This window comes from Herpailurus yagouaroundi, unplaced genomic scaffold (assembly GCF_014898765.1).
Source record: "Herpailurus yagouaroundi ecotype Mexico unplaced genomic scaffold, PumYag 29, whole genome shotgun sequence".
Classification (NCBI taxonomy): Eukaryota; Metazoa; Chordata; class Mammalia; order Carnivora; family Felidae; genus Herpailurus; species Herpailurus yagouaroundi.
Genome location: NW_024412377.1, coordinates 105,627,395 through 105,641,246, shown reverse-complemented (window position 1 = coordinate 105,641,246; position 13,852 = coordinate 105,627,395). Strand labels below are relative to the sequence as shown.

The window sequence follows — 13,852 nt, the reverse complement described above, 5'->3', positions numbered from 1 at the left end:
AGCTGATAAAAGCAGTAGCTAAGTGATCAGAGAACACTACAACTTCCAGGACATTTTCTGTCCTGCAGGCTTTAAAGTCTGCTGAGATGACCTGTGACAAGTAAACCTGCTTGATGAATATTTGACGGCAGTCCAATGATGGGGAATGAAGGAAACAATGGGAATAAAGAAGTTGACAACTGTTCTAAAACACGAGGTGCCTTATCATTTTTATTTTTTCGCATAACGATGCAGTTTCCCTGAACATTTGCGGTTCATTACCAGGTAATGGGACAAAGATGGTCCTCCATCTGTCCTTCATTCCTCCCCACTTGCTTCTCTACTCTTGACAATGACATTATTTAGAAAGACCAAAGAAATATAACTAATGACTATGGAACTTCTTGGAAATGCCAGTTTTAGGGAAAGCCCCCAAGGATCTAGGATCTTTCAGCTCTTTCTTTCTTTCTTTCTTTCTGCACTTGCAAAATGATGGAAAACATAAAATCAAGTAAAGAACGTTTTTTGCTTTTCCATATCTGCATGGTGCAAGTGCAAAAGAGACCACAGATGGAAGCCTGCTGCTCATACAGCTGTGTCTTTGTTGGTACGAAAAAACCAATTGTGGGTGGGAGCAATGGAGGACGAGACAATATTAGAATGCAGTGGCATTTTCATTATACCTACCATAATTCCAATGTTCTGTTCTGTGGTGAATTGTTTGGGGAGTTGTCTTGAAATTAGAATCCCGTCCCGCAAACTTGAATCAATTAAAACAGTACTATTTGGAAATAAACAGAGAAGCGAGCTTGCAAAAGATTTTCCAGTAATGTTTAGACTTCCTCTGACGATTCTCGGGTTGAGAGGAGAGGGAAAGGAGAAGGCCAAGATTTCAAGTGCCCTCTTTCTGTTCCCTAGGGACATCCATCGGAGAACATCTCTAACTCCTTGAACTGTTTGAACTGTTTCTGAATACACTTACCAGAAGCCACCTTGCTGGCAGTGAATCCAACTTGCCTAAAAGAGGTAACGTTTTTCTAAACTTGTGCCACCGTCCCAATATTCCAGGAATGGAGACTTGAAAGCCAATGAAGTAGGCTACTCACTAAACGTCATACCAAGTTTCATTTCATAAGTTGCTACAAGCCTTCTATGTTCCAGGCACAGGGATAAGTGAGACAGACACTGTCCTTACCCTCCTGTAGCTTATTGTCTGGTAGAGAAAACATGTATACATCAGTATATTAACTCTTTAGTGATGAAAGCAAGTACCAAATGGTATGAGAATATAGTAGAGTAGTACAGAAATATATAAAGAGGGCAGTAGAGGCTCACCCGGGCAACTTGAGGCTTGTATACTGAAAAGACTACTGTTGGTTAAGAAGGAGGGGAACAGAACTCCAAAGAGAGGGAAGAGCATGTGTGAAGATTCTCTGGGTGAAAGGGGGATGACTTATTTGAGGAACTAAGAGAAGATCAGTGTGACTGGGGTAGAGACACCTTTAGGAAAGGAGGCAGAGGTTGGACTGAAGAGGGCCTTGGAAGCCATACTAATGATATTTCACTTGATTCTAAAAGCAATAGGAAAACCAAAGACTTTAAAGGGGGAGGTGCATGCCCCAATGTGAGCATTCTTTGAAGGTCCATTTGGTGGTTGTGTGCAAGTTGATTTAAAAGATGTCAAGTCTGGAAGCAGATCTAGTCAAGAGGTGGTGATAGAATCTCACACATCCGAGAGAGATTTAGGAACCACCTCAGCAAAGTTTGGTGACCGATTAGTTGTGGATTAGGAAGGAGGAAGGGGTGTTAAGGATAACCTCAGGTTATCTCAGTGAACACATGGGTATTTGGTGTGTCATTTGCTAGCATTAAGAGCCACCAGAAGGACTAGGCTTGGTGAGTGGGTACAAGGCAGAAACATTGTGAGTTCAAGTTTGGACAATTGAATTTGGGATGCATTCTGAGAGATGCCCAGGTGAAGTAACAGAATAAAAATGAAATAGTGGAGGGCACCTGGGTGGCTCAGTCAGTTAAGCGTCCGACTTTGCCTCAGGTCATGATCTTGTGGTTCGTGGGTTCAAGCCCCGCGTTGGGCTCTTTGCTGACAACTCGGAGCCTGGAGCCTGCTTTGAGTTCTGTGTCTCCCTCTCTCTCTGCCCCTTCCCTACTCACACTCTGTCTGTCTTTCTCTAAAAAATAAATAAACGTTAAAAAACAATTAAAACTAAAATAAATAGTGAAGGTGTTGGAATAAGACGAATCTGAATGTGTAATCCATCTTCTGCCACTTACTATCCAAGAGACCTTGGACAAGTTTTTAAATCTTCTTATGCCTCACTTTCTTCATCTGTAAAATGGAGATAACAGTCACACTACCTCTACTGAGTTGTTGTGAAGATTGAGAGTTCATACTTGATGGTGTGGGCATGAGATGAGGTGGTATAGGAAGCAGAATTGTAGGTGAGCTGAGATGACTCGTCATCTTTTTTTTTAATCCCTTAAAGTTTTATAGGAATGTGTATGTTACATGTATACTTAGAAACAAAGCAAATAGTAAAATATGAAAATGTATAAAAGACTAAATTAAAAATATGCATGTACAGCACTTGGCATAACACTTGGTGAGCAATCCATGAATGTTAGTGGTCTGTAGACATAGGGACCTAGAGATCAGAGAGAGGTCTGATCTAGAGAGTTATAGCTTTAGTAGTCCCTGCTGTTCTGACAGTAACCAAAGTAACGAGTTGAGGAAATCATCTGGAGAGAAAATGTTGAGTAAAAGAGGGCCAAATGTTGAACTTTGAGCAATTCCAACTGGTAAAGATCAAGTAGAGGAGAATGAATCAGCAAAGGAACTTTAGAATGGGGCAGCCAGCATAGGAGGAGGAAAAAGACTCAAGTGATATGGCATGTTGCTGCAAGCTATAATGAGGGGGAAAACAACAAAGTGTGCTTTGGGTAAACTAAACCAGAGACTGGAGAAGGCTTTTTGGATTACCAGGCAGAAACCTTTGTTGAGAAACTATCTGGTTCTTTATATTAAAGCAAAACTTGGCTTCTATTCTGGAAATGGAGCCAGTCAGTTGGTCACTTGAAAGTTGAATCCATTATGTCTTATGAGACTCTCCATCTTCAGGGAGGTGCTACTTCAAACTTGGTCAATTTCTTTTTTTTTTTTTTAAATTTTTTTTCAACGTTTTTATTTATTTTTGGGACAGAGAGAGACAGAGCATGAACGGGGGAGGGGCAGAGAGAGAGGGAGACACAGAATCGGAAGCAGGCTCCAGGCTCTGAGCCATCAGCCCAGAGCCCGACGCGGGGCTCGAACTCACGGACCGCGAGATCGTGACCTGGCTGAAGTCGGACGCTCAACCGACTGCGCCACCCAGGCGCCCCTAAACTTGGTCAATTTCTATAAAATACAAAAAAAATCACTATGTCAGAGAGGAAAGCAAAAAAGTACAAAGAAAGGAAATTTCACTCATTTGTTCTGTTCATTCATGGTTCTGGCCAACGAATAACCTTTAATTTTTTTTAAGAAAAATTCTTTTATTTTCTTGAATTACAATCCCATAGATACCCATCCCTCATTCCCATTTTCTTTTTTATAAAAACTGACACTTTTATATTTGGAAAAAATGAGGATTGTCTGATCGCTTCATTTCAGATAAGTAGAAAATTTCCAAAGGGAGAGATGTGTTTAATTCTATGCCCTGTTTTTTACTTGCATGGCGTTTTACTGTGAGACCCTGAAACATGCTAGTTTTACTGGGAAATAAAGTAATTAGCCCTAATCACACCATGGAGAGAGTGGAAATGAAAGAAGTAAATGGGTTGTGATGAATCTGTAGTTTCAGATGGCATTCTGAAGGGGTTGGGTCCTAGTTCTTGATTGAGCTTGGATTCTGAGCCAAGGCAGATGAGGAAGCAAGAGGAGGGTACTTTAAATCACCCCTCCTACTTTGCATCTGTTTGTTGCACTAAGGGTGCAATATAGCACAGAGTTTGATGCAGTGTTTGGCACTCTTAACTTCCTACTAGCCCAGTTCTGAATTCTAGGCAAGTTATTGACTTCTATGATCATGACTCTTCTAATCTGTGGCTTGGAAATTAATAGTCCTGCCATCCTCACGGAGCTTTAGGAGGAGCGGATCGGTTAAGGTAGGCAAAGCTCTTGGCGTACGGGAAACTGTCATGTGTAGCATGGCCAGTTCTCTGAATCATGAGAATTCCCTCAGTAGGGTTGTTGGTTTGCTTATCTTCATTTGTCCTGAGTTCATTTAGGAAATGTCTTTCTGTTTTCCTTATTCGCCTTCTCCCAACTTCATGATTGGCTTTGTAAAAGTTAAAGGCATGACCCTCAATCAGCAAACTCATTTACACAAAATGAAGTTTTTATTTCCTTCAAGCTCAATCTGATTTTTATTTTGAGACCAGTTCTGCCAAGTAGGGTGGAAATAACCTCCATCAATTTGAAGGTCTCTCTTCCACCTCTACCTGCTTCTTTCTCCAGAGTTTTATGTAAATGTAGGAATCATAAATGATGTGAAAGCTTGTTCTGGAAGGGAACTTGTCCTTCACTGTGCAGGAAGTGGCTGTATTGTCCATGCTCTGGCCTGGCCCTCCCTGAGTCACCCATCATCATTCGTCCCACTGGCAGGTCACGGTTCTTACGTACACGGTGCCATCTTGTCTGACGTCTCCCTAATTGCATGTGTGCCAGGATATGGGACTCTTTCCCTAGATCTTTCTTCCCAGATTCTACCAGATATTTGGTCTATACACTGAGCCACTAGGTTTTCTTGCAGATTATTTCTGCTCTCCCACTGGTCACATCTATCATTTGGAGCACCAGATGCATAGCCGGTTACCTTCTTAGTGAGGGAAAAGGAAGGGGACCACAAGAGAGGGAAGGACCAAAGTCCACTATCTCAAACATACTACTCTGCCCCTTAAGTTACAGACATGTTATGGAAGTTAATGCTTCCAACCATGGAACACACTGAGGTGAAATGTAGTATTTCAAACTATACTGAGGTGAAATGTAGTATTTGAAATGTCATGCAGAATTTATTGTGTATACCCAACTCAGCAGAAAGACATTTTACAAGTGTAAGTTTTGTTTTTTTTAGAATGGACCATGACTGTATATAGTGACCTAATTGATTTAAAAATCTCCTGTAAGTCAGAGAAGAAGGCTCATTACACAGCCTAGTGAGGGGAATCTTGATGTCAAAATCATTACACCTATATCAATAAGGTAGACAAGGTCTGAAACATTACATATGCTTTGAAAAAACAAGCTTGTTTTTTCTGGTGTTTGTGCTTTGACTGAAGGCCTGATTCTGTGCTTTGGGGCATTTTCCTTGACTTCTTCTGGACCCAATCATTCTACATAATTTAGCAAAAGGAAGAAAAATGTTGGTGTTCACCCCCTCTGGTCCACCCGTAAATGGAGCTTTCTGTTGCCCTTGGTTACTTCCTACATTAGCAGAAATAGGAAGGAAAATAATTGAAAATTTGGTTTTCAGAGGGACAAAGGGATTGCGAAGCATTATTTACCTACTAGACTGAAGCAGACCTCAGTGGCCATCTGGTGCACCATGTTTTTGGGTAATTAACATGCATCCACACTTCTATTTCGTTTCTTTTCTGAAGTAAATCTGAAAATGTGTGCTAACAGACTGTCTTTAACACAAAGGAGCCAATGTTAAAAAATGATTATACTCCTCTCCTTTCAAAAAACAATGAAAGAAAAAAAAAAAGCCCAAACTTTGTTTTGCCACCAAAGGCAGAAACTACCCTGAGAGCTGCCAAAGACTCTGGGTCCCAGACGGAATCGCTCATTCTCTTTAGTCAGCACATTTGGTGAGCAGTGTTGTAGGCCCAGTGTTCCCCCTTCCTTTCCATCAGGCTTGTCATTCGCAGCCTTCAGGGGAACATGTACATGATCAAATGTTCACGGCCACAGTGGTGTAGCCCCATTCACGAACTGGATTTTGAATTTGGGATTAGTTCTCACTGGTTAACAGCTTGAGTTTGTTTTTCCAAATGACTTTATGATAACTATAAATTCAAGTGAGTCAACCTACTGGATGGTGGCTCTGTGTCTATGTGTTGGCAACATATATTTGATTTAATCTGTAGGGAGAAAAAAATTCTTCTTCCTGGCATAGAGCCTTCCAGGAGAATTCAACAAATAGGTCACATACACAAGTCTAAACAGTCTCTTTCTGGGAGATTTTACTTTATAATGTCAGTGCAATTACTTCACCCACAAAATATCTAGATGTATTTGAAGTCAACCTGAACGAATAGTTGAGAAAACTCAGGCTGTCATGGTGAACATAAATGCAAATATTTATTATATAAATAAAAATCTACAGCTAAAATAAAGTGCTTGAGGGGTAAGGGTGAGAATGAAATGGAATTTCATTGTGGATCATGCATCCCACAGTATGAGCCTTTAAAGTAAAACGGATTGTTTTTAACACAAACGGATATTTAATACTTACTTCTAGGAAGGTTAGCCTGTTTTGGCGGAAAACCCATTGTTTTCTGATTTAAGAATAATTTTCATTTTAGATTTTATACAGAGTTTTATACAATAGAAAATAAATATTCTAAAGGCATTATTATATTTCCCTTTTACAGATGAGAAAACTGAGGTTCAGAAACATTAAATTACTTGTGCACATTTACTTGCATAATTAGATCTTAAACATACCTAGATTGATTTAGTTCCTCCCTCTCTTCCTTTCTCCTAGAATATTTTATGCCTACCATGATTCTGCTGTTGAGATAGGTACCTAGGATACAAAAATGCATAAGACCAAAGACCACAGTAATCAATCTAAAAGTAGTTAGAGTTTGCCTGGGTAGAGACAAGACAATATAAGAGTCACGCAGGTGTGGGTATGGGGAACTTTTAGAAGAGAGAAGGGGGCCCAAGATATGTGTGTGCCTGTGTGGTGTGTTGGGGGAAAGGGATCTAGGGAGTTCCAAAATCCAGAGGGTTAGAGAATGCTTTAAGTATTTTTAACAGGCAAAAGGAGATGCACCTGCTGCATTGTTTTGCTCAGTGGGCTCCCTTTCATCAATTCCAATGGCACCAGAGAAAAAGCCACAATTGAGGCTAATTCTGACTTCAAGATTTCTACAAGTAGATCTAAGAGTAGTCATGGGTGAGTAGGCAATCAGAATGCAAAATTACAGCTCCTGGGGTGATTAACCTTAAATCTCAAGATATTATTATTATTATTATTATTATTATTATTATTATTAATGCATAGCAGTGAAAAATAAGAGTCAGAAAGTAGAGACAGGCAAATGAATAGGGCAGGAAATAAACCATCCACATTTCAATGTTCAATGAAGCCAGAGTTGGAAGAGGTGGCATTTGAACTGGACCGTGTCAATTGAGATGATTTGTCATTGCTCCTCCAAACTTGATGACTGTCTAGGTAAACACACTGTCATTTATCAAATTATAAAATCAGAAGCTATCTGCCAACACCTTCCCGGGCAGTGGGGTGTGACACATACTAAAGCTACTAACACAGTGGGCCAGAGGGACTAGCACAGTTCCAGGGAGAGCAGGGAGGCCAAGAAGACAGACAAATAACACTGAACGACCAGGAGCCAGAAACATGCTTATTCAGAGGAAGCCTGCACAAGGTGATTTCCACTCCTAGCTAACGGCTAGCAACGACAGCACTTCAGATGAAAGAGAATACGGTCCTATCTCTCACAAGAGTAAGCATCAGTGAGTCTTGATTACCCCAGAGTGGGACTTTTCTGATACTTCTCTGGAAAAAGGATATCTCAGGAAGGTAAAAGAAGCTGATGGAATGAGACAGGTAGTCACTGGGTGCAGCAAGACTACCAGGGTCAGAAGCTCAGCAGGAACAAATGATGAGATATTCTTCGACAGCCCTCTCTAGGAGTGCTTCCACTCTCCCTATTGCTTCTTTCTCCCAACCTCTGATAAAGAGTGAGAGAGGGACGTCTGGGTGGCTCAGTCGGTGAAGCGTCAGACTTCGGCTCAGGTCGTGATCTCGCAGTCCGTAAGTTCAAGCCCCGCATTGGGCTCTGTGCTGACAGCTTAGAGCTTGGAACCTGCTTTGATTCTGTGTCTCCCTCTCTCTCTGTCCCTGCCCCACTCCTGCATGCGTATGTGAGTTGGCTCTCTCTCTCTCTCTCTCAAAAATAAATAAACATTAAAAAAAAAAAGAGAGAGGGAGATTTTTAAGGTCTCCTGTACTTCTTATTCCCCTTTTCTCTAAATCTTATAAAGAACGGAGAAGTTATAAATGGGGTGGAGTGAACAGGACCCTTTCCAGATTATTTCTGCGCAAGAACCATTTTGTGGGGCTGTTAAGTTTTCCTACACCAGTCTGTTTTTTCCCTTCAATCTAACTTGCATATATCATGATGAAGGACATTAACTTTCTTCTTTTCTGCAACTGCATAATATGCAGTGTCCTTTTCCTTAGGAAAGGAAAGAACACAGACTGCAGTGATCAGAGCCTCTCTGCGCTTCTTTGTCAGATGGGTCTTCTGGGATAATAACATGGAATTCACAGTGCCTGAGATTTATTGGGGATAATGGTAATGAAAGATGAAAGGAAGAAGCAACAAGAATAAGCAGTGAAAACCTTTAGGCCATGATGTAGGTCTGTTACCTATAAAAGGAGAAAGGGAGGGAAGGAGGTTTAGGCAGGAAGGACTTCAGACTTCACTGTGGCTCTAGAGAGTCTTAGCCAGGCCCACAGGTGCCATGGCACAAAAATTCCCCATGGAGGCATCCCACATCGTCAGAAAGGGTGACCTGATCCTGTGGTGCTGAGGTTTGGCTACACCCTGCCAAGGAAGAGCATGACCTTGGCTCAAGCGCTCCTGTTCACAGCTAACTGGCAAGTTCTTTCTTGAAAGCCGGTGTGGATGGTGCACCTCCTTGGCTGCCACATGGGACTGGGAGTAGGCGAGGCTGGCCCTGTGGCCGCACCCCCGTGGCAACCTGAATCTTACAGATCCGCATAAAATGCCCCTGAAGAAAGTGTTCTGTGCTTCCAGTTACTATGAAAGTCCCAAAGGAATCTATCCTATTTTACAAACCATCAGATAAAAGAATTTTGGAATCTTTTCCCTAAAAGAGGTGATATATTTTACTTCTACATTTGACACTCATAATATGGGGAGATTCTTCTGATAGGTAGTGTTTTAAATCTTTCACCTTGCTCTGTTCAACCTATTTTGTCTTGGTTTGCCTTGGTAGAGAAGAAACAAATCTGATTTTCACCCACCCTGTGAATGCTTCCCTTTGTTTGCTTTTCTCATTAAGGTTAAAGTGGCCAACTGATTTTAATTTTATACAGTGGCCTTATTTTTTTTTGGATACATATATACATAAATATGCATTATAATATGTATTTTATATGTGTGATATATAGTATATATGTATATTTATTAATGCGCACATACACATACATCTATATACATCTGCGTAAAGTTGGTTTATTGCTGAAGCATTGCTGATAGAGCTAGCTGTTACAAGAGCATTTCTGGAAGAGGCGCCTGGTTCAGGTAAGCATCTGACTCTCGACTTCAGTTCAGGTTATGATATCAGGGTCGTGCAATCCAGCCCTGCATTGGGCTCCAAGCTGAGCGTGGAGCCTGCTTAAGATTGTCTCCCTCTCTCTCTCCCTCTGCCCTTCTCCGCTACTCATGTGCATTCTCTGTCCCTCTCTCTCTCTCTAAAAAAGAAGAGAAAAATTCTGGAAGACATTAGAAATAGCAGATGAGTCACTCTCAGTGCTACTTCACTGAAACACTAAGCTGTGAAAATTAATGTACCGCCAATGATCAAATCTGGCTTTAAACCCAGCTCTGCCATAAACTGGATGGATGGCATGGGGCATGTGTAAAGCCCTCTGTAAACTGAAGAGATGAAGTTAGATGAAACCCAGGGTTTTTTCCTGCACCAACAGTCTTTAATAGTGGTTTCCAAACTCTTCATGCCCTGGAGTTGTAGGGCTTCATGAAGGTGTTACTGGTTTGGGTAATGGGATGTGCAAGGGAGATACTTGAGTAAACTATGATCCCTGTCTCTCATCCTTCATTTCAAACAGAACAGCTCGGTCTGACCTGTTTTCTCGGTGAAATTTCAGTGCCAAATTCCCATTTGAAAACTTCACATTTTTTTCTAAGCTTCAAATTTTGTAAACATCGATCTCTGATAAGAAGCAAGATTAGGTAAGTCAGAGGCAGGTGTAAGGTAATCAGGGGAAAGCAGTGTGTTTGTTTATCGACTTAAACCTTTTTATTATAAAATGTGGGATGCAGAAAATTGTGTAAGGTTGTAGGTGCATGGAAACATTTGTCTGTGAAGCAAACACCCATATAACCCTGTCGGTTCGTGAGCTAGAATGTTTACTGGAACCACAGAATTTCACTTACATCCTTTAACTCTCTCTCTTCACTGTGTCATCATAAAATGACTTTTGGCATCTTACGGTAACTCTGACCCTGACTGACTTTTCCAGTACTTTTTTCTTTGTTTATATTTTTTTACTACCTGTGTATGCATTCTTCAAAATTACATTAGTACTGCCTCCTCTTGAACTATATGTAAATTGAATAATGTAATTGCCATTTATGACTTGCCTTTTCCTGCACACATATTTGTAAGTTTATCTACATATCTGTGACAAATTCAGATCTGTTTCAATGTAGTGTCCCATTGTAAGAACATAAAACATTTTATTTTTTAAATTTTTTTTTTCAACGTTTATTTATTTTTGGGACAGAGAGAGACAGAGCATGAATGGGGGAGGGGCAGAGAGAGAGGGAGACACAGAATCGGAAACAGGCTCCAGGCTCTGAGCCATCAGCCCAGAGCCTGATGCGGGGCTCGAACTCACGGACCGCAAGATCGTGACCTGGCTGAAGTCGGACGCTTAACCGACTGCGCCACCCAGGCGCCCCGAACATAAAACATTTTATATGTGCGTTCTACTAAGGGCAAATATATGGTTCTTCCAAGCATTTGGTAACTATGAGGAGTATTGCCATGAGCACTTTTAAACATGAATGTTTGTATCTAGAAGCAACATATCTTTAAGGTATATACGTATAAAAGTGGGATTACTGGATCACCGTGTTTGGACACTTCAGTTTTACCAGGAAATCATAAACACTTTTTTTTTTTTTAATTTTTTTTTCAACGTTTATTTATTTTTGGGACAGAGAGAGACAGAGCATGAACGGGGGAGGGGCAGAGAGAGAGGAAGACACAGAATCGGAAACAGGCTCCAGGCTCTGAGCCATCAGCCCAGAGCCCGACGCGGGGCTCGAACTCACGGACCACAAGATCGTGACCTGGCTGAAGTCGGACGCTTAACCGACTGCGCCACCCAGGCGCCCCCATAAACACTTTTTTAAAGTTGCTGTAACAATTTACACTCCTGTCAGTAAAATAGCTACTGATGCATTTGTCTTTGCCTATGTTAAGTACTGTCAGACTTTTATTCTTTTCCAACTTGACAGGTGAGTAGTGGTAGTCTTCTCATGCCTCTTAAGTTTTTTCTTTTTTATTCACCATCTTTTCATTGGGTCACTGGCTATTTGGGTGTCTTCCTTTGAGAAGTGCCTGCTGAAATCATTTGCTCATTTTTCTATTGAATTGTCTACCCTTTTCTAATTGCATTATATAAACTTCTTGTATATTATGGAAAGCAGCTATGTTTTGGTTAACAAATGTTTCAAATATTTTAAACTCCATGATTCTTATTTTTGTTCTTTATATCTCATGTCTGTCAATGAACAGAAGTTTTAATTTTAATGTGGTCAAATTGATGAATCTCCTACTGTACTAAAATTTGTGTCTACTTCACGAATCCTTCTGTGGATCTTTCACAAAGTAGGAATGCAGTGCATGTACAAAAACCCATAGCTATCCTCACATTTAATGGTGAAAGACTGAATGCTTTCTCCCTAAGGCCCGGAACAAAACAAGGATGTCTTTTTTTGCCACTTCTATTCAACATTGTATTGGCGATTCTAGTCAGGGAAATTAGGCAAGAAAAAGAAGTGAAACATTTTTTTTTCCCCTAGCACTACCAAAGAAGATGACATTAAGAAAACAATTCCACCCACAAGAGCACCAAAATAAATACATACATAAAATTCTTAAGAATAAATTTAACAAAAGAAAAACAAGTTGTATAATTTCAAAACCTTATTAGAAGAAATTGATTAAGACATAAATAAATGGCAGGATGTTCCATGTGCATGGATCGAAAGATTTAACGTTGTTAAGACGATAGGACTTTGTAAAATGATCTACGTATGTAGTGCAATCCCCATCAAAATCCAAGCTGCATTTTTAGCAATAATTGACAAGCTTGTCTTAAAACTGATGTGAAATTTCAAGGAACCCAGAAGAGCCAAACAATCTTGAAACAAAAGAACATAGTTGGCAGCCTCACACTTCCTATTTTTATTTTTATTTTTTTATTTTAACAAAAATTTTTGTTTACCGTTTGTTCAGTTTTGAGAGAGAGAGAGAGAGAGCGTGAGCATGGTAGGGGCAGAGCGAGAGGGAGACGTGGAATCCGAAGCAGACATCAGACTCTGAGCGGTTGCGGGGCTCGAACTCACAAACCATGAGATCATGACCTGTGCTGAAGTCAGACGCTTAACCGACTGAGCCACCCAGGCGCCCCTCACACTTCCTATTTTTAAAACTTATTACAGAATTGTAGTAATTGAGCCGGTACTGCACGGCCATAAGAATAGACATACAGATCACTGGGATGGAATTGAGAGTGCAGAAATAAATCCTAATATGTATGGTCAGTTGCTTTTTAACAGATGTGCTAAGACCAATTAATGGGGAAAGAACAGTGTTTTCAACAAATGGTGCTGGAAAACTGGATATTCACATTTAAAAGAATGAATTTGAATTCCTACCTCACACTATACATAAAAATGAGCTCAAAATAGAGCGGGATTCTAACTGTAAGCGCTAAACTATAAAGCTCTCAGAAGAAAGCAAGAGAACAAATCTTTCTGAACTTTGGTTAGACCATGGTTTCTTAGATATAACACCAAAAACACAAGTGACCAAAGGAAAGAAAAAGATATTGTGTTTCATCAAAATTTAAAAAAAATCTGTGCTTCAAAGGACACCAGCATGAAAATAGAAAGACAACCCACAGAATGGGAGAAAACATTTGCAAATTATATATTTGATAAGAAGCTTATATCCAGAATACATAAAAGACTTTTATAAGTCAACAATAAAAAAAAAAACAATTAAAAATATGACCAAAGGATTTGAAGAAAACATTTGTTCAGAGAAGATGTACAAGTGGCCAATAAAAACGTGAAAATGCTCAACATTATTAGTTATTAGAAAAATGCAAATCACAACCACAATGACATAGCACTTCACAATCCCTAAGATGGCTAAAATTTTTTGAAAGACAATAACAAATGTTGCAGGTTTATGGAAAAAGTGAAATGCTCATATATTGCTAGTTGGAACTTAAAATGATGTAGCCACAACGGAAAAGAAGTTGGTGGTTCTTCCCAGTGTTAAACATGGTGTTATCAAGTAACATACCCATTCCACTCGTAGGTAATGAAGACACAAGAGAAATGAAAACATGTACATACAAAAAGTTATACAGGAATTTTCATAAGCCAAAAGTGGAAACCACCAAAATCTCCATCAACTAATGAGTGAATAAACAAAATGTGGTATATCCATATAGTGAAATGTTATTCGCTTGTAACAAAGAATAGATTACTGATACATGATTTTTACAATATGGATGAATCTTGAAAACATTATGCTGTGTTAAAGAAG

At 40.0% G+C, this 13,852-nt stretch overlaps 1 long non-coding RNA gene across 1 annotated transcript in view; it reads left to right on the top strand.

The window, feature by feature from the left end:
* Positions 1-516: 516 nt before the first annotated feature.
* Positions 517-13,852, top strand: part of LOC121015009 (uncharacterized) — a 210,439-nt gene continuing 197,103 nt past the window's right edge. Inside the window, exons 1-2 of the long non-coding RNA XR_005783559.1 lie at positions 517-586; positions 898-1,005. This is a non-coding gene — a long non-coding RNA (uncharacterized LOC121015009). The remainder of the gene's footprint in view (positions 587-897; positions 1,006-13,852) is intronic.